The sequence below is a fragment of the Sebastes umbrosus genome, chromosome 7, assembly GCF_015220745.1.
Source record: "Sebastes umbrosus isolate fSebUmb1 chromosome 7, fSebUmb1.pri, whole genome shotgun sequence".
NCBI lineage: Eukaryota > Metazoa > Chordata > Actinopteri > Perciformes > Sebastidae > Sebastes > Sebastes umbrosus.
Genome location: NC_051275.1, coordinates 8683982 through 8697511, shown reverse-complemented (window position 1 = coordinate 8697511; position 13530 = coordinate 8683982).

Genomic DNA, 13530 nt, shown 5'->3' with positions numbered 1-13530 from the left:
AGACCGATCTCTCCACCGCAGAAACCTCTTTCACGTATAGCTCCTGGAAAGTTACTGGGATAACCATTCAGGCACCGCTAGTGATTTTCACTATTCACACATGCAATACATTCAGGAAAATTTCCATCTTGTTGCTTTTTAGACATGCCATGGCAATGCAGGAATAGATGGGGCAAGGGACAGTCCAGCAAATGGCGGTAAGGTAACCAATAGGGATGCAAATTAACGTAAAAATCAACAGGAGAAGAAGAAGATGGGTCAAGACCGGATGTACATGTATACGGCATAAGTCTCTTATTATTATTTTATGGCAGGCGAGGAGCTGTTTTTGTCCAGTGCCAATGATGTTATAAAGTATTTAATATTCAACAAGTTTGCATTTCAAGTCAAATCACCCACGAAAGCATCGGTGTAAATGCTAAACTATAAACAAGTTGCAGATTCAAATACGTCATCGGTGGAGTCTTGTGATTAGTTTGTTCGCTCCACGTAAAAGCAAGTTTCGGCAGACAGACGTAACCCTTTACGTGCTTGTCCCTGCAACGTTACTGGTTTCATTCACAACACAGTCATTCCTAGGTCTTGAGGAAATTGGTGGTACAGATTTCCCTGAATGTTGATCCCTGCAAATATTTCAGGGAGAGACTGCATGTGTTAAAGGGACTTTAAAAGATCAAACCTTCAGAATAGGAGTAGAAAGTATTGAAAATCCCAAACCAGAGCTGCAGGCATATGTATTGTCAGGATTTTACGACCACTAGGAAAGCATCACTCAAATATTTACTAAAGAAGGATCACAGACGTAAGTCATAAAAGCAGTGGAACACTTTCTGAGGACTACCGCAGAAAGAATTTATCAATTGTTTCGCTAATCTTCATTGGGATGCAAGGCTCCTTAACATTCTTGTACTGCACAGTCACTAATTTATTGCATGGTAACTATTCTTTGGCAATCGACTCCGGGGAAACAAAAGACCACTCTGCAAAGGACACTAATCAGCATCTGTTGGCTTGGACTGGCAGTCTCCCTTCTGACAGTGTTTTCCTCATAAGGGTTTTAACGTTTATCAGTGATCTCGTTTGGCTCCGGTCTTGGGAATCTTTCTGTTGTGCTGGGAAAAGCTAAGAGGATTGAATTTGAAGCTGCAGGCAGACATGATGGGAAGTATAGATAGAAACTGGAACAAGTCAGTCCTCCTGGTAGATAAAGATTCATCCAAAGAGCGGACTAATAAAGAACAAATTTTAATTTATTAAGAGATGGTTATGAGGGAACATCCAGCTCCCTCCCACCCACATAGACTACATATTCAGTTCCTTAGAAGTTGATCAGGTTCATGGCCAAAGACTTGAATGCCATTGTCATTTACATGCTATATGCTATCTTCAGAAAACTATTTTTAGCCAGCCCAGTATCCTTTGGAGTAATGTTCATGTCTGACGATTATGCACATCGCACTCTATGCTGTATGCCAACATTCAGTGCCAATATATACAGCACCAAGTTGTCTGCCCTATAAGTAGCACGGCAGAATGTAATGGTGTAGTAGATGTAGTGTGTTTGACTTACATGCAGGAAACTAGCATTCACATCCTGTCATTTAAAGACCTGTAGTTAACATTCTTCTTTTAATTGATTGGAACCACAATCTTAGCCTAATCTTAACCAAATATATTAGTTGCCTTACCCTAATCATGTCCTCATAACCACGATCTGTCTCTAACATTAACTATACAGTAGTTCGAACTCGCACAGGCGCTGCCCTCGACTGGACTTATCGGTAATACTCTTCTCCAATCACGAGCATGCATTCGGCCACTGGATTTTGCATAAACGTAGCTGCCGAATCAGGATGTGCCTACCCGAATGTGTGGACGCCACAGTATATAAGGCAGTGTCCAGCGCTGTCAGACATCTTTTCACTTCAGCCAACGCCGATTTGTCCATTGACCATCCATCTCCACGGATGGAGTAGCTGGCTGAGAAGGGCTTGATTGTTTGTACAGGTTGTGCACACTATATGGGCAGCAAGAGCGGGATCCACCATTGCCTGTTACAAGGCAAGTAGCTAGGGTTCCAACGTTGGTGCGAGGGAAGGAGGCTAAATCCCCTGTCCTGTGCGGTCGGGTCTCTTCTCTACATTTTACAATGTTTGATGGATAGAGGGCTGCCTCATGCCACTACTGAAGTGTATGCAACAGCCATTTCTTCATGCTGCGAGGATTTTTGCAGAAGACCGGCCTTTGGCCACCCTCTCATGGGGCGGATTCTGTAGGGGGTCAAAAGGCAACAGCCAGTGATGCGTGCCTCCTCCCTGCTCTGCGAACTGTCATTGGTGCTCAAGGTGAAGGACCCCTTTGAGCCTCTAGAGCGAATGAACACAAGTTCATTCAGGTTGAGGGTCATACAGCTGGATGCTTTTTGAACTCCACCCCATGCGGGAGACAGGGAGGCAAGGTTGCATCTGCTATACTCAGGCTGTGCGTTGGCATGTTATGTTGAACGCAGGGCCCCCCTCAGGTGCACTGAACAGCTGTTCATATGCTTCGGTGATGTTGTGGCCGGTAAAACCCTTTCCAAGAAATGCAGAGAGTGATAGAGTGAGTTCATCTCCCAAACCTATATGCAGGCGGGAAGAGACCCTCCCACTGTGGTCTGTGCACGCTATACATGCAGCGTTGCTGTGTCAGCGGCCTTGTTCAGTGGTGTCAAGGACATATGTATGGTGGCGTCATGGTCAACGCCTTGTCGGGTAGGCACCTGATTGGCTGGCTATGTTTTTGTAAAAATTCAGTGGGCGAATGGGTGCTCGTGTGTGGAGGAGAGTATTAACCATAGAGTCCAGTAGAGAGCTCTGCCTGTGCTTAGAACTATAACCCTAGAACTAGGGGTACAACATCGCAACCTTCGATCCTAAATGCGGATATAGTAAAATGCGAGAATTTTACAAATATTGGTATCAGGCGTAAAAAACTGTCACTGTCACTGAACAAAATCCATGATTTGGCAGAATAGTCCAATATTGATGTTCATGTCTGGTGATAGGCTTGGGGAAAAAAACTAATTATCTTTCAGGGATTATTCCAAAATTTCTAAAAAGAATGTTCAGGTTGGCAAAGCCTCACAAACAGCCTTCCAGGTCATCATGGGTCTCAAGCTTGGTTTCAAACTCCAATACTTTCTTGGTAATGACCAAGCATGCAGTATAGAAAAACTGTCCATACCGAAAGCTGGCATCGGATGTCTAATTAGCTTCATGCTTGTCTTTACTGCTGAATTCTTTCGTCAGACATATCCTTGTTTAGGTTATTTGTTCATTTTAGATTATTTTATCAACCATATCACCAGACAAAAGTGGGCGTTTCTGCAAAAGCCCGGATTACATTTAATGACAATTCAATTACATTCATTGCTGACATTTTTTGAATTCTTGCTTTGTATTGCATCTGGTGACTACAGTATGGTCAAGGTTAGGGATTGATTGTGGTTATGTCAAACATACTATATTTAAAGTATGGCTAGGGTTACGCAACTAAAACATTTGGTTAAGGCTGGGGACAGGTTAGAAATAGGCAACAAACACCAATAATTGTTGATACAAACAATAAAAAGGCAAATGTTTAGGTCTCCGAAAGAACTACCTCCACACCCTTGCTCTTCGGATTGGTACATATAGTTCCCACTACAGACATACACTCCTGAATTGGCATTGGATGGAAATTACGAGGTGCGGAACTGTCCAATGTGGACAAAATTCCATGTCACGATTTGCAGCAGCCAAAATTCTTGCATGACTACTTTTGTTTCGACAACGTTTAACATTGGAGAACGGTGGCTTCCTTTGCTAAATGAAAAAGGGCTTTGTAGAAAAACCTGCTGATTTTCCCCCGAAATAAGATATCGGTGCCGAAATCTGTTGTAACTCAAGTCGGGCATTTGAACTTTTCACTGAAACGCATAATGCAAAACATATTCATCTATACTAGCCAGACATAATGTAACACAAACAATCTGCATCAAATCAATCATATTAGAGGTGGACGATGAGTTTGTCACATCTGTGTTTACCACAAAGTCATTATTGGCCTCATACATCAAACTGATTCATCGGTCTTCCCCTTGCCGCCCAGCCTTTTGTTTGCCTTTCTTGCTGTTCTTTTGTTTCCCTCATCGTACCAAACGCTCCCTCATTCTCTCCTCTCCTCCTCCCTCCCTCCCTCCCTCCTTCCTCACAATCCCTTTTGCCTTCCTCGCCTTTCTTCCTCCTCTCTCCATCTCTCTGCCCACAATGCCCCCCCCACCCCCCCCCATCCCCTCCACCCCCTCCCCACTCTGTGTTCGTGTCCTCATCTGACCCTGCTTGGCCTGAATCGCTGTCGGTGCCCATTTGGATCAGGCACAGCTGGTGCTGCCGCTGAAAACCGAGTGCCATTACCGCCACTGTCTACTGTCTGTCCTGTCCGCCTGTCTGTCTGAGAGACACATCTTCATAATGATATTAGCCCTATATTTCTCAGATTCTTATGGCTTTAATTCACTTACTCCTGCATGTTCTATATGTTCTGTGTTGCATCCCTTTTTATTTCCCTGCCGTAATGACACAATCGGTCCAGGGGGGGATCATTTAATTTGTATAATTTGTTCTGCCATTCAGGAAATGTGAAGAAATTACAAAATAAACACGTAACAAGATAGGAATAATAAACCTGGCAGCCATTTCAGAAAAGGACGACAATGCGTGGATGAGAGGAAGGGGGCATTTGTGCTCCTCTCGCTCCAATCAGATGTCATGGGCCGATAGAGACCAGGAAGTAGAGAGTGTGTGTTTGCAGCTGATTGGATGGCGCTGCAGCACTTTGTGCCAGTTGCCGATAAGCTCGGTGAGAGCAAAGGAGCAGAAATCAAAGCCTGCTGTGCAGAGCAGAGAGCAGGAAAGAAACTCCGATAACACTTTCTGAAGCAGTGCTCACAAGTGCATGATAAGAACAATAAGTATATGCTAATTGTTACAATACAATATAAGATATTTAATGGGGCATGTGTAGAGTTAATGACATTTTGTATAAACGGTAGATATCATTATATTGTAAAACATTAATCTGTGCTCCTAATGGGATTATATGTTTGAAGATTGTTTTAATTCTCGCAGGAAGTAGTACATTTAAAATAAAAGCTCCTGCTGAAATGAACCCTCACCAGTCTTCATTTGTTGCTCGGCCATGCCTGTCAGGTAGCATCAACAGCTTCCAGCCTGTGGGAGGTCTTTTTATAGCGTGTTGAAAATATGAAAATGATGCTTGTAAATTGCCTTAGATTATTATGATGATCAAAGGAGCAGGTTTGGCAAAAAACGTATGCTTTTTGCAACCGTGCGTGGAGAGTTATGATACACTGAGCTTGGTTCAGCGCTCGATACGGGGATCAAGGCTGTCCATAACATAAACTGGATAGTTTCATTATAAATATGACCTTTTTGATGATGGCCTCCAAAGGAAAAAAAGACATATGCTGGCAGCAACATTGAACTATGACTTCTTACGGTGTGGATAAACTCAGATTTTTCCATTTTCTAGTATAATAAATTCAGTCTCAAAAGAAAAATGATAAACAGCCGAGCTTGAGGCCAGATACGGAAAATAATTTCTAAGCATTACATATTTCTGTTTTTTTTATAACTCTACTTTATACCACGGCCACCAATAATTCTCTATTCTGATCGACAGACAGGTGCAGGGTTTACATTTAGTAACCAGACAATATAACACCTATGACGTATGTGTTATATTGGGTAGGTGCTGTTTTCAATAAATGTGCCAGTATTAACCTATAGGTAAAGACAGAGACTATGAGACTCAGCTAAAGAGATTGGAGCTAGGGTGATTTGTCTAAACAATGAAATAAAAAAAAAGATAAATAGCTACCAAATCAAGGACATTTTCAAATATTTTTTTTATATTTAGGTAAAACAGGACAACCAAATCAACTCACGAGGAGGAAGATTTTAAAAATCATCCATTACAGTCATGGGATAATAAAACTTGTCGGGTACTATCCCTGTTGTAAAAATCTAATATAGCTCAGGTTACAACCTGATAAGGATATGATGGACACATTTAATTTTAATATCTGAATTACATTACTTATTTTTTTTGTCTTGTCAGTAGCTTTATTGCCTCATTAAAAAGTTTTATACTGAATGCTAATTGTGGCATGTGCGGTAATTAACATGCCTGTAAACTCTTAACACTGAAACGATACATTTTTGTTTGAGACGCTTTCGTGAGTGAACACATTCAACTTGTTTTTGAAAGGCAACACTGAGAAAAATGTAATCACTGAAATATGTCTAAACAGGTTTGAAGGGGTTCCTTCAGAATTTGACTGTGGAAGAAAATCTTTTCACCATTTTGTTACACCAAAACTCTCCACTGAAACACAATATAATAGCTTTTTGAAATGTTGGTTGGCAGCTCAGGGCAAGGTGAAACACTCCATTTGTTAAATGTTAACGAAAACGCTAGGACATAGAAATTATTTTTACAAAATAAAAGCCCAAAAATATTGAAACATCCTTACAGAGATTACAGTAGCAGAGGTATAAAGTCCTGACTGGGTGAGGTTTGATATTTAATGAAGAGGCTATATAATATAATGACATACATCATAAAATGGCAAACTGTTAAAAGGAGTCAATATTTTTATTTTTAGCCTGAGAAAAAATGCTATTTGAAAACAATAGAAAAGACTCACCCCGTTACATTATAGTAATCTGAATTGCAAACTAATGGTTGACAACTGATGATTTTATGCTTTTGTCGTGTGTGTGTTTTTTTTTTTTTTTAAACTGTGATTGGCCAGCAAAACCCACAGCTCTGTGGACAAATCTGCCTGTGAGCAGACCAGGTTTTGGGGCAGACAGCTACACGTAACCAATGAAATTCTAGGCAGAATTTTCACCAATGTCCAATCAGACAGGAGGACCTTAACTTTGTAAGCAATTGCAGCTTGCAGTAGTAGTCTGGGAGGCAGGGAAATTCACTGTGAATCCTCAATGTAGCGTAACACAGAGCATGCTACAGTATGAAATGGACGCTGCAGGTCAGTCTGCTCTCACTTTACCGAAGCAGCTTGGACTTTATCCACAGTTGTAACCAACATGTGCTACATTTTTCCAAATAATGACAGAGATCTCTGTCTGACCATCAAATTTCACGCCACAACTCTGTCGCAATCAAATCATCTGATTTATTCAAATCGAATCAAATCGTAACTCTCACTATATTGGGTCAGTAACAGTTGATTAATTGATTTGGCTGAAAAGATGAGTAATAATTCATGGCTCATTTCTTATGTGGAAATTGTCATTGTGGTCTTTGCATTAATAAAGAGATCCATAGCATAAAAGCATTGAGTCTTCTGGTCAAAGTTACAGTTCTGTTTCATCTCTGACCACACACACCGTCACATACCTGTAACCACACCCAACAGTGATGTCATACTGCACTGACCGCTCTCTGAGTACACTTCTACATACACTTCAACCACTGGAGGTCAGCAAAAACAAAATTTGAGCTAATGTTTAATTTTCCATATGGTTGCAATTAATATTCCTAAAAACCGTGTTGGCTGTCAGCCTTTTAAGCCAATTTAACAAAAAAAGGTTATTAACTTATTAACTTAGGCTTGTTTCTTCAGCAGTATATAATATCCTCCTCCTAGAATATTCTTAGCATCTTCAAAGTTGTATTGAGCATTAGACAACTTAACACCTGTAAGTTGTTGCTAACAGACAATGCTATAACACCTTGCCAAATTGTCAGTTTTCTTGGTTTAACCTAAGTGTAATGTCTGCTTATAGATTGTTTATAAGAAATGGACATAGTCGCTGTGACGTCACCCATTGGTTTGCAAATCAAAATCGAAAGTCGCCATCTTGGTGTTTGTCCGTCGCCATGTTGTTGTTTTTTAACCAGAAGTGGCACAAAAGGGTGGAAACAAACAAATTCTGAATAAGGCATTTTTAGGCGACCAAAATGTTACAATAACTTCCATGAACTGAAAACACACTGTGAAACAGTTAAAGTTGTAAGATGAAAACACGGACAAAACCCAGACCGGACAATGCCGCGGTAGCAACCTGTCAATCCAGCCCAGTCTCCCACAAAGCATTTAATAGATCCTCCCTAACCCTCCTGTCCACCGGAAGAAGTGTGACAGTGTCAAGCTTTGCCTCATCGAGGCGTGAATTTTACACGCCTGCATGAAGGTGCCAAGGTGCAGTGTTATGAAGTGACATTTTGTACGTGTTTTACTTAGTTTACATACTTACTTTAAGCCCAACCGTGACATCTTCCCCTAACCTAACTGAGTGGCTTTCTTGCCTGGTCATAAGTCTTTTGCTCTGTGGCCCCCTGCTGGTACTGCACGTTTATGTGGGCGTGTAATATTCCCGTCTGCGAGGCAAAACGTGACACTGACATGCTATCCTATGGTGAACAGGCGGGTTTACAATGTTTACTGAGGTAATAAATCAAGTGAGAAGTAGGCTCATTTTCTCATTGATTTCAATACAATCAGACTTCTTTTGCAACCAGAGGAGTCGCCCCCTGCTGGCTAGTAGAAAGAATGCAAGTTTAAGGCACTTCAGCATTGGCTTCACTTTTCAGACCTGGCTAAACCAAAAGCCATACAGAAAAGTAAGCACGTAGTAAGCAAACAAGTTTGAAACTTGCTGAAGCAGCTATGGCGAGCATATATAATAACATGTACATTTTCAAAACTTGTGTACAGTTTATTCATTTGTATGCGTGGGAGTTGTGGATTGTGCTCACAGAGTCATGAAAACTGAGCTCTATCTGGTGCATACGCAATACCAATTTTGTATTCACTACGCTGGAAATCATGACCTCTAAATATATTTATTTTTTCTCCTGCAGCCACTTCCTTATATTTCTCTTTTAATATCGTTCTCACCTCCTGTCCCTCCATTTACCATATTTTGTTACAACCTTTCCTCCGAGCAGAAAACTGGTGATAGGTATTTCAGGTCCTGCATGTATATTATAGTATTTTTTACAGTAAGTCTAATTGCAAAGTATGTAATTATCATTAACAGCAGTGTCTGAAGGCAGAAGCAATTACCATGCTGTTACTAATTTAGCCTAAGTGTGCCAACACAGACTGTTTAATTAGACTTTATAAAGCATCTTGATTGCTCATTCAGTAAAAAGGCTGTTGTGTGCTACAATAGGTGAACATCTCCAGTTGAGTGGAGTGGAAAACACTTAACACAAGTAACAAGTACTGTACATTGAACTGAGAGTAAATGGATCATTTCAGTTTCCTGCTAATGTAAGTAAAGTCAAGTCCAGTTAACAGGTTAAAAGGTATAAGTCAGTGTTGATCACCTCTGATGTGATGATATGATCCAGTTTGAATAAGAAAAGCAAAAAGAGTACACTGGTTAATGGCAGTAGCTCTCAACCCTGTTTGTCTGTTGTCTTTGCATGGCCCTATAAGATGAAGTCAAGTACATTGTCACTACTTCAGTCGTACTATTGCCACTTCGTTACCAATTCGTTATTTTTCATAGTTTATCTGAACTGAATGCCACATCTCGATTACATGTACGTCTGCAGTAATATGTGAAAGTGTGCTTATGTTTTTAAAATAATCAAGAAACACTGAAGACAGATGGTAAAACTTAGATTAACAAATAATATGAACTATCAAATGTTTCAATAAAATACAAAACAAAAGAAAGTGCACGAGCTAAAAAAGGAAGCAATGTACATTTTACACAAATCTTAATGTTACATTTATCTATGGGGGCACACATTGAGAACTTAGTATATTACAATATCACATATATTATATAAAATATTCCAATTCTCTCTCAAGTTAAATATTTATGACTAAATAAGCAACAAAAGAAAATCTAATTTAAAGTGAGGAAAAAAACAATCCTTAGTTATTATTCAGCTAATCTGATTCATCGTGACCATTTGGGTTTCATTAGTTGAAAACTAAAAGCTGTATTGAAGAGTTTTCAAACAAAAACCAGGCCAAAAGATAAAAGCCATCATTCAAACATGTTATAAGTTAATAAACTAATTCCTACATCAGATCCTTTTGTACTTTAGACCAAGAGAACTTGAATGTACTGTGACTACAAACGTTGTAATTTTGGCTCCAAACTTTAAAGGACAAACTGGAAGGTGACATAAATCACTGTCTTTTCTCTAAGAACTGTTTCTTTCTCTGTATCTGACCTGCTTCCTTTGTAAATCCCCCTTTTTTTTTGCAGGATTTGGGGGTTCTTGAAGTAATCCTGCCCTCTCCCTCTGTCTTTCCCCTCGTTCTGTCATTTTTATTTACCAGTCCCCCGTGAAGGACAGCCACTGTGAGCTGAAAACCTGGCTGCCTGCCATTCTGCCAGTCGATTTCTCTGCCACTCTGCGCCCGCCACACCAATACCCATAATGCATTTGTCAGACACTTGCTGTGTCCAAAATCCTTCACTCATTCACTACTTCCTACTAACTATCCAGGCAGTTCTGTGTATAGAGGACTATATAGTGAGCTCATTGGCAAAATGAAAAAAACACCTTTGGACACAACTCAGGTCATTTCCCCGATGCTGTTAATTACGTCATTGCTGTCGCACAATCAAAGCGTGCCAGACCAAAGTCTGCTGGTAGACCATCCATAATGAATACTGGATAGTGACATGCATTTTTGTGTGATATAAATATATATGGAGGCTATTTTGTTGAGTTGTCTCAGCAAAATGCTCTGAGTGAATTTAAGTTCCCCTTCGTAAGCAGTGATGCAGTGTATAAGTCTAGGGCTTTTATTGTGAAAGGGAAGAATTAAAGGCCATTGTGAATGTGGGAGCAATAAACATATTTTCCCAAATTGATAAATACAAAGTACTTTGTGGCTGTTTGTGTTTCGATGTGCTGCTCTGCTCACATTAAATACATTATTTTCGCGCCACAACTCATGGATTTGTCTCAATCACGCTGCTCTCTGCAATGCATGAGGGTTTATAGTGCTCGGTTAGTGACCATCGTTGTCCACTATGCATTGTGTGATACTCACAGTGGCGAACTCATTATATAGTCCACTATGTAGTGAGTCGTGAGTGATTTTGGACACAGCCACTGTCTGGGTGCTGCTGCTGCTGTATAGTTGAGATGAATGCAAGAGAGAAAATCTGTGCTTTTGCTTGTATCCAAAATGTGTTCAAAAGCCTGCTTATTAACTGCTGAGACCCAGATTATTATAGCAGTTTAAATGCACCTCATAATAGAATATAGAAGAAGAAAAAAACATGAACCATCAATGGAATTGGCATTCATCAGAAAGTAAATGTGACATTTGCGCGACAAGTTTGCTGACAAAAATTTGAGAGAGCCAGCAGCAAAGGAGTCTGGCATTGACCCAGAGAGAAACACAAAGAGAAATGTCTTGATTGACTGAAAGGACGGACCGGGATTATTTCAAGGCCAGAAAAACAGAGACAAGCCTTTCAGAAAAGGAGGCAATCCTTGCATGCAAATGTCCCACAAAATGATCAAGATGAATGCCAAGAGGCTCTTTCCACTGTGGAAGATGGTGACCCCTGTTATGAGGGTATGCAATCCCTGTCTGTTTCCATGGCCACAGGACTGTACTTTAAAATTAAGTATATGCTAGGCTCTTTGCTGCAAAATTTGCCAAAGCTAATAGAACCAAGTTGAGGTTGTCTATCATCATAGGGGGAGCTGTGAGCTATCAGCAGAGTGTCTGACAACCTTCTTTCTTCTCCCCGTCCTCCCCACTCTCCATTTTGCAGATATACAACTCCATCGCTAGACAAGTTATTGGAAGATTTCGCAAAATTCCAATATCCAATATCTTAAGTAAATATATTTTGTATTTTCTTAAATTCTATCAACAATATCTGCAAATGGCAACTATATTATGGCTAAGGTGAAGGAAAGGTATTGCAATATAGTGAGGGTGTGGTTATGATTAGGTAACAAAAACACTATTCCCAAAAACAGCAAAAGATCAGTTTGCAGTTAATTAACATGTGAATGTCAATTGCAGGTTTTTGGCAAGGCGTGAACTCCCGTCTTCATTGGACCAAAGTCAGATTTGATAAAAGGGACCCAGACCTGGCAACGGACATAAATCCGTGGGTGGCTCAATGTAAACATAATAGGCGACGCGTGAGTGTATTGATCAGGCTGATTGTACAATTATGCACATCCTCCCTATGTAAACGTGATACATGCACATTATTAATTGTCAAGGCCCTCATAATGAGTGAAGTCTCTGTGAATGGGCTCCTTGGTTTATCCAAATCAGGTCTGCTTTAATCAAACCATCAAATCATACAGCTCAATGCAGTGGGAGAGATTTGACTCAAGTCTTGCCAGAAAGCCCTTCCCCTGTAGATCCGAATGGCAGAAGGCCACAGGATGTGCTAGGACTCTGCCATTACAGCAAAAAGGGGGGGCCTTTGCTGAATAAAACAAAGGAGAAGGAGAAAATAAATAAATAACACATGGATGGCTACTTATTTAGTAATGAAATTTGCATGCTGTGGGCCTGTTGAGAAACAAAGATGGTACACATCTGCATGGCTCAGCGGGCGAGGAAGACAAAATTAAAAAAGCAACGTTGCTTCTGACATGCATTTAGCAGGTATGGTCAATACAAATGCATTTTGTTATTAATGGAGACATATATTATGTATCTCCTAAAACCTCTTAAACCTATTAAATGCATTTGCAATTATGATTTTCTAAACTCATACTTGAAAATAATCACTGAAGGATTCAGTGACTATTTTTGAGCAACGTCAATAAACGTACACTTAAGACGATAAAGCTGGCATATCAGGAAACACAACTGCTCTTTTTGTTCAGCATGTAAAAAAATACTGCTAATAGACATTCAAAGCACGTAGTGTGTGCCTTACAATTTCAGTATGTGCATAGGTTGTGTGAGGACACAGTGCAATTTAGGCTGCTGGATTCTGAGTGGAGTCAGCCAGCCGGAGGATGCCTGGCCCAGAGAAGAAACATGCCAGGAATTTTAGAAGATGGCTCAGCAGCAGCTCCAGATGTAGGCAGAGCGGGAGGCTGCATTACTTATAGAAAAAGGAGTAGAAGGAGCTAAAAGGAAAAAAGCGAGACAGATATTGAAAGAGGAGGGCAAACTGTAAGTAGGGTACAGCAGGGAGTCAGAGGAGGGGAAATGAGGAGGACAGGGGGAATAGTAAAAGAGGCCTTGGAGACTAGAGGAGGGGAAGAGGTATGCGAGTAGAAGAGAAAGGGAGGAGCAATGCAGGTAGAGATTAATGCAAATATGGAGAGACTCACTAGGAAAGACAGTTTTTGAAGGCTTACAGTCATAGGTTTCAGTATTGCACGTCCATCTAGTCTTTCTGTGGTCTTACAGACACTTCAGCTAACAGATACAAATTTAGATGAAAATACAGAAAATATAAAAGTACAAACAACTTAACCAGATGC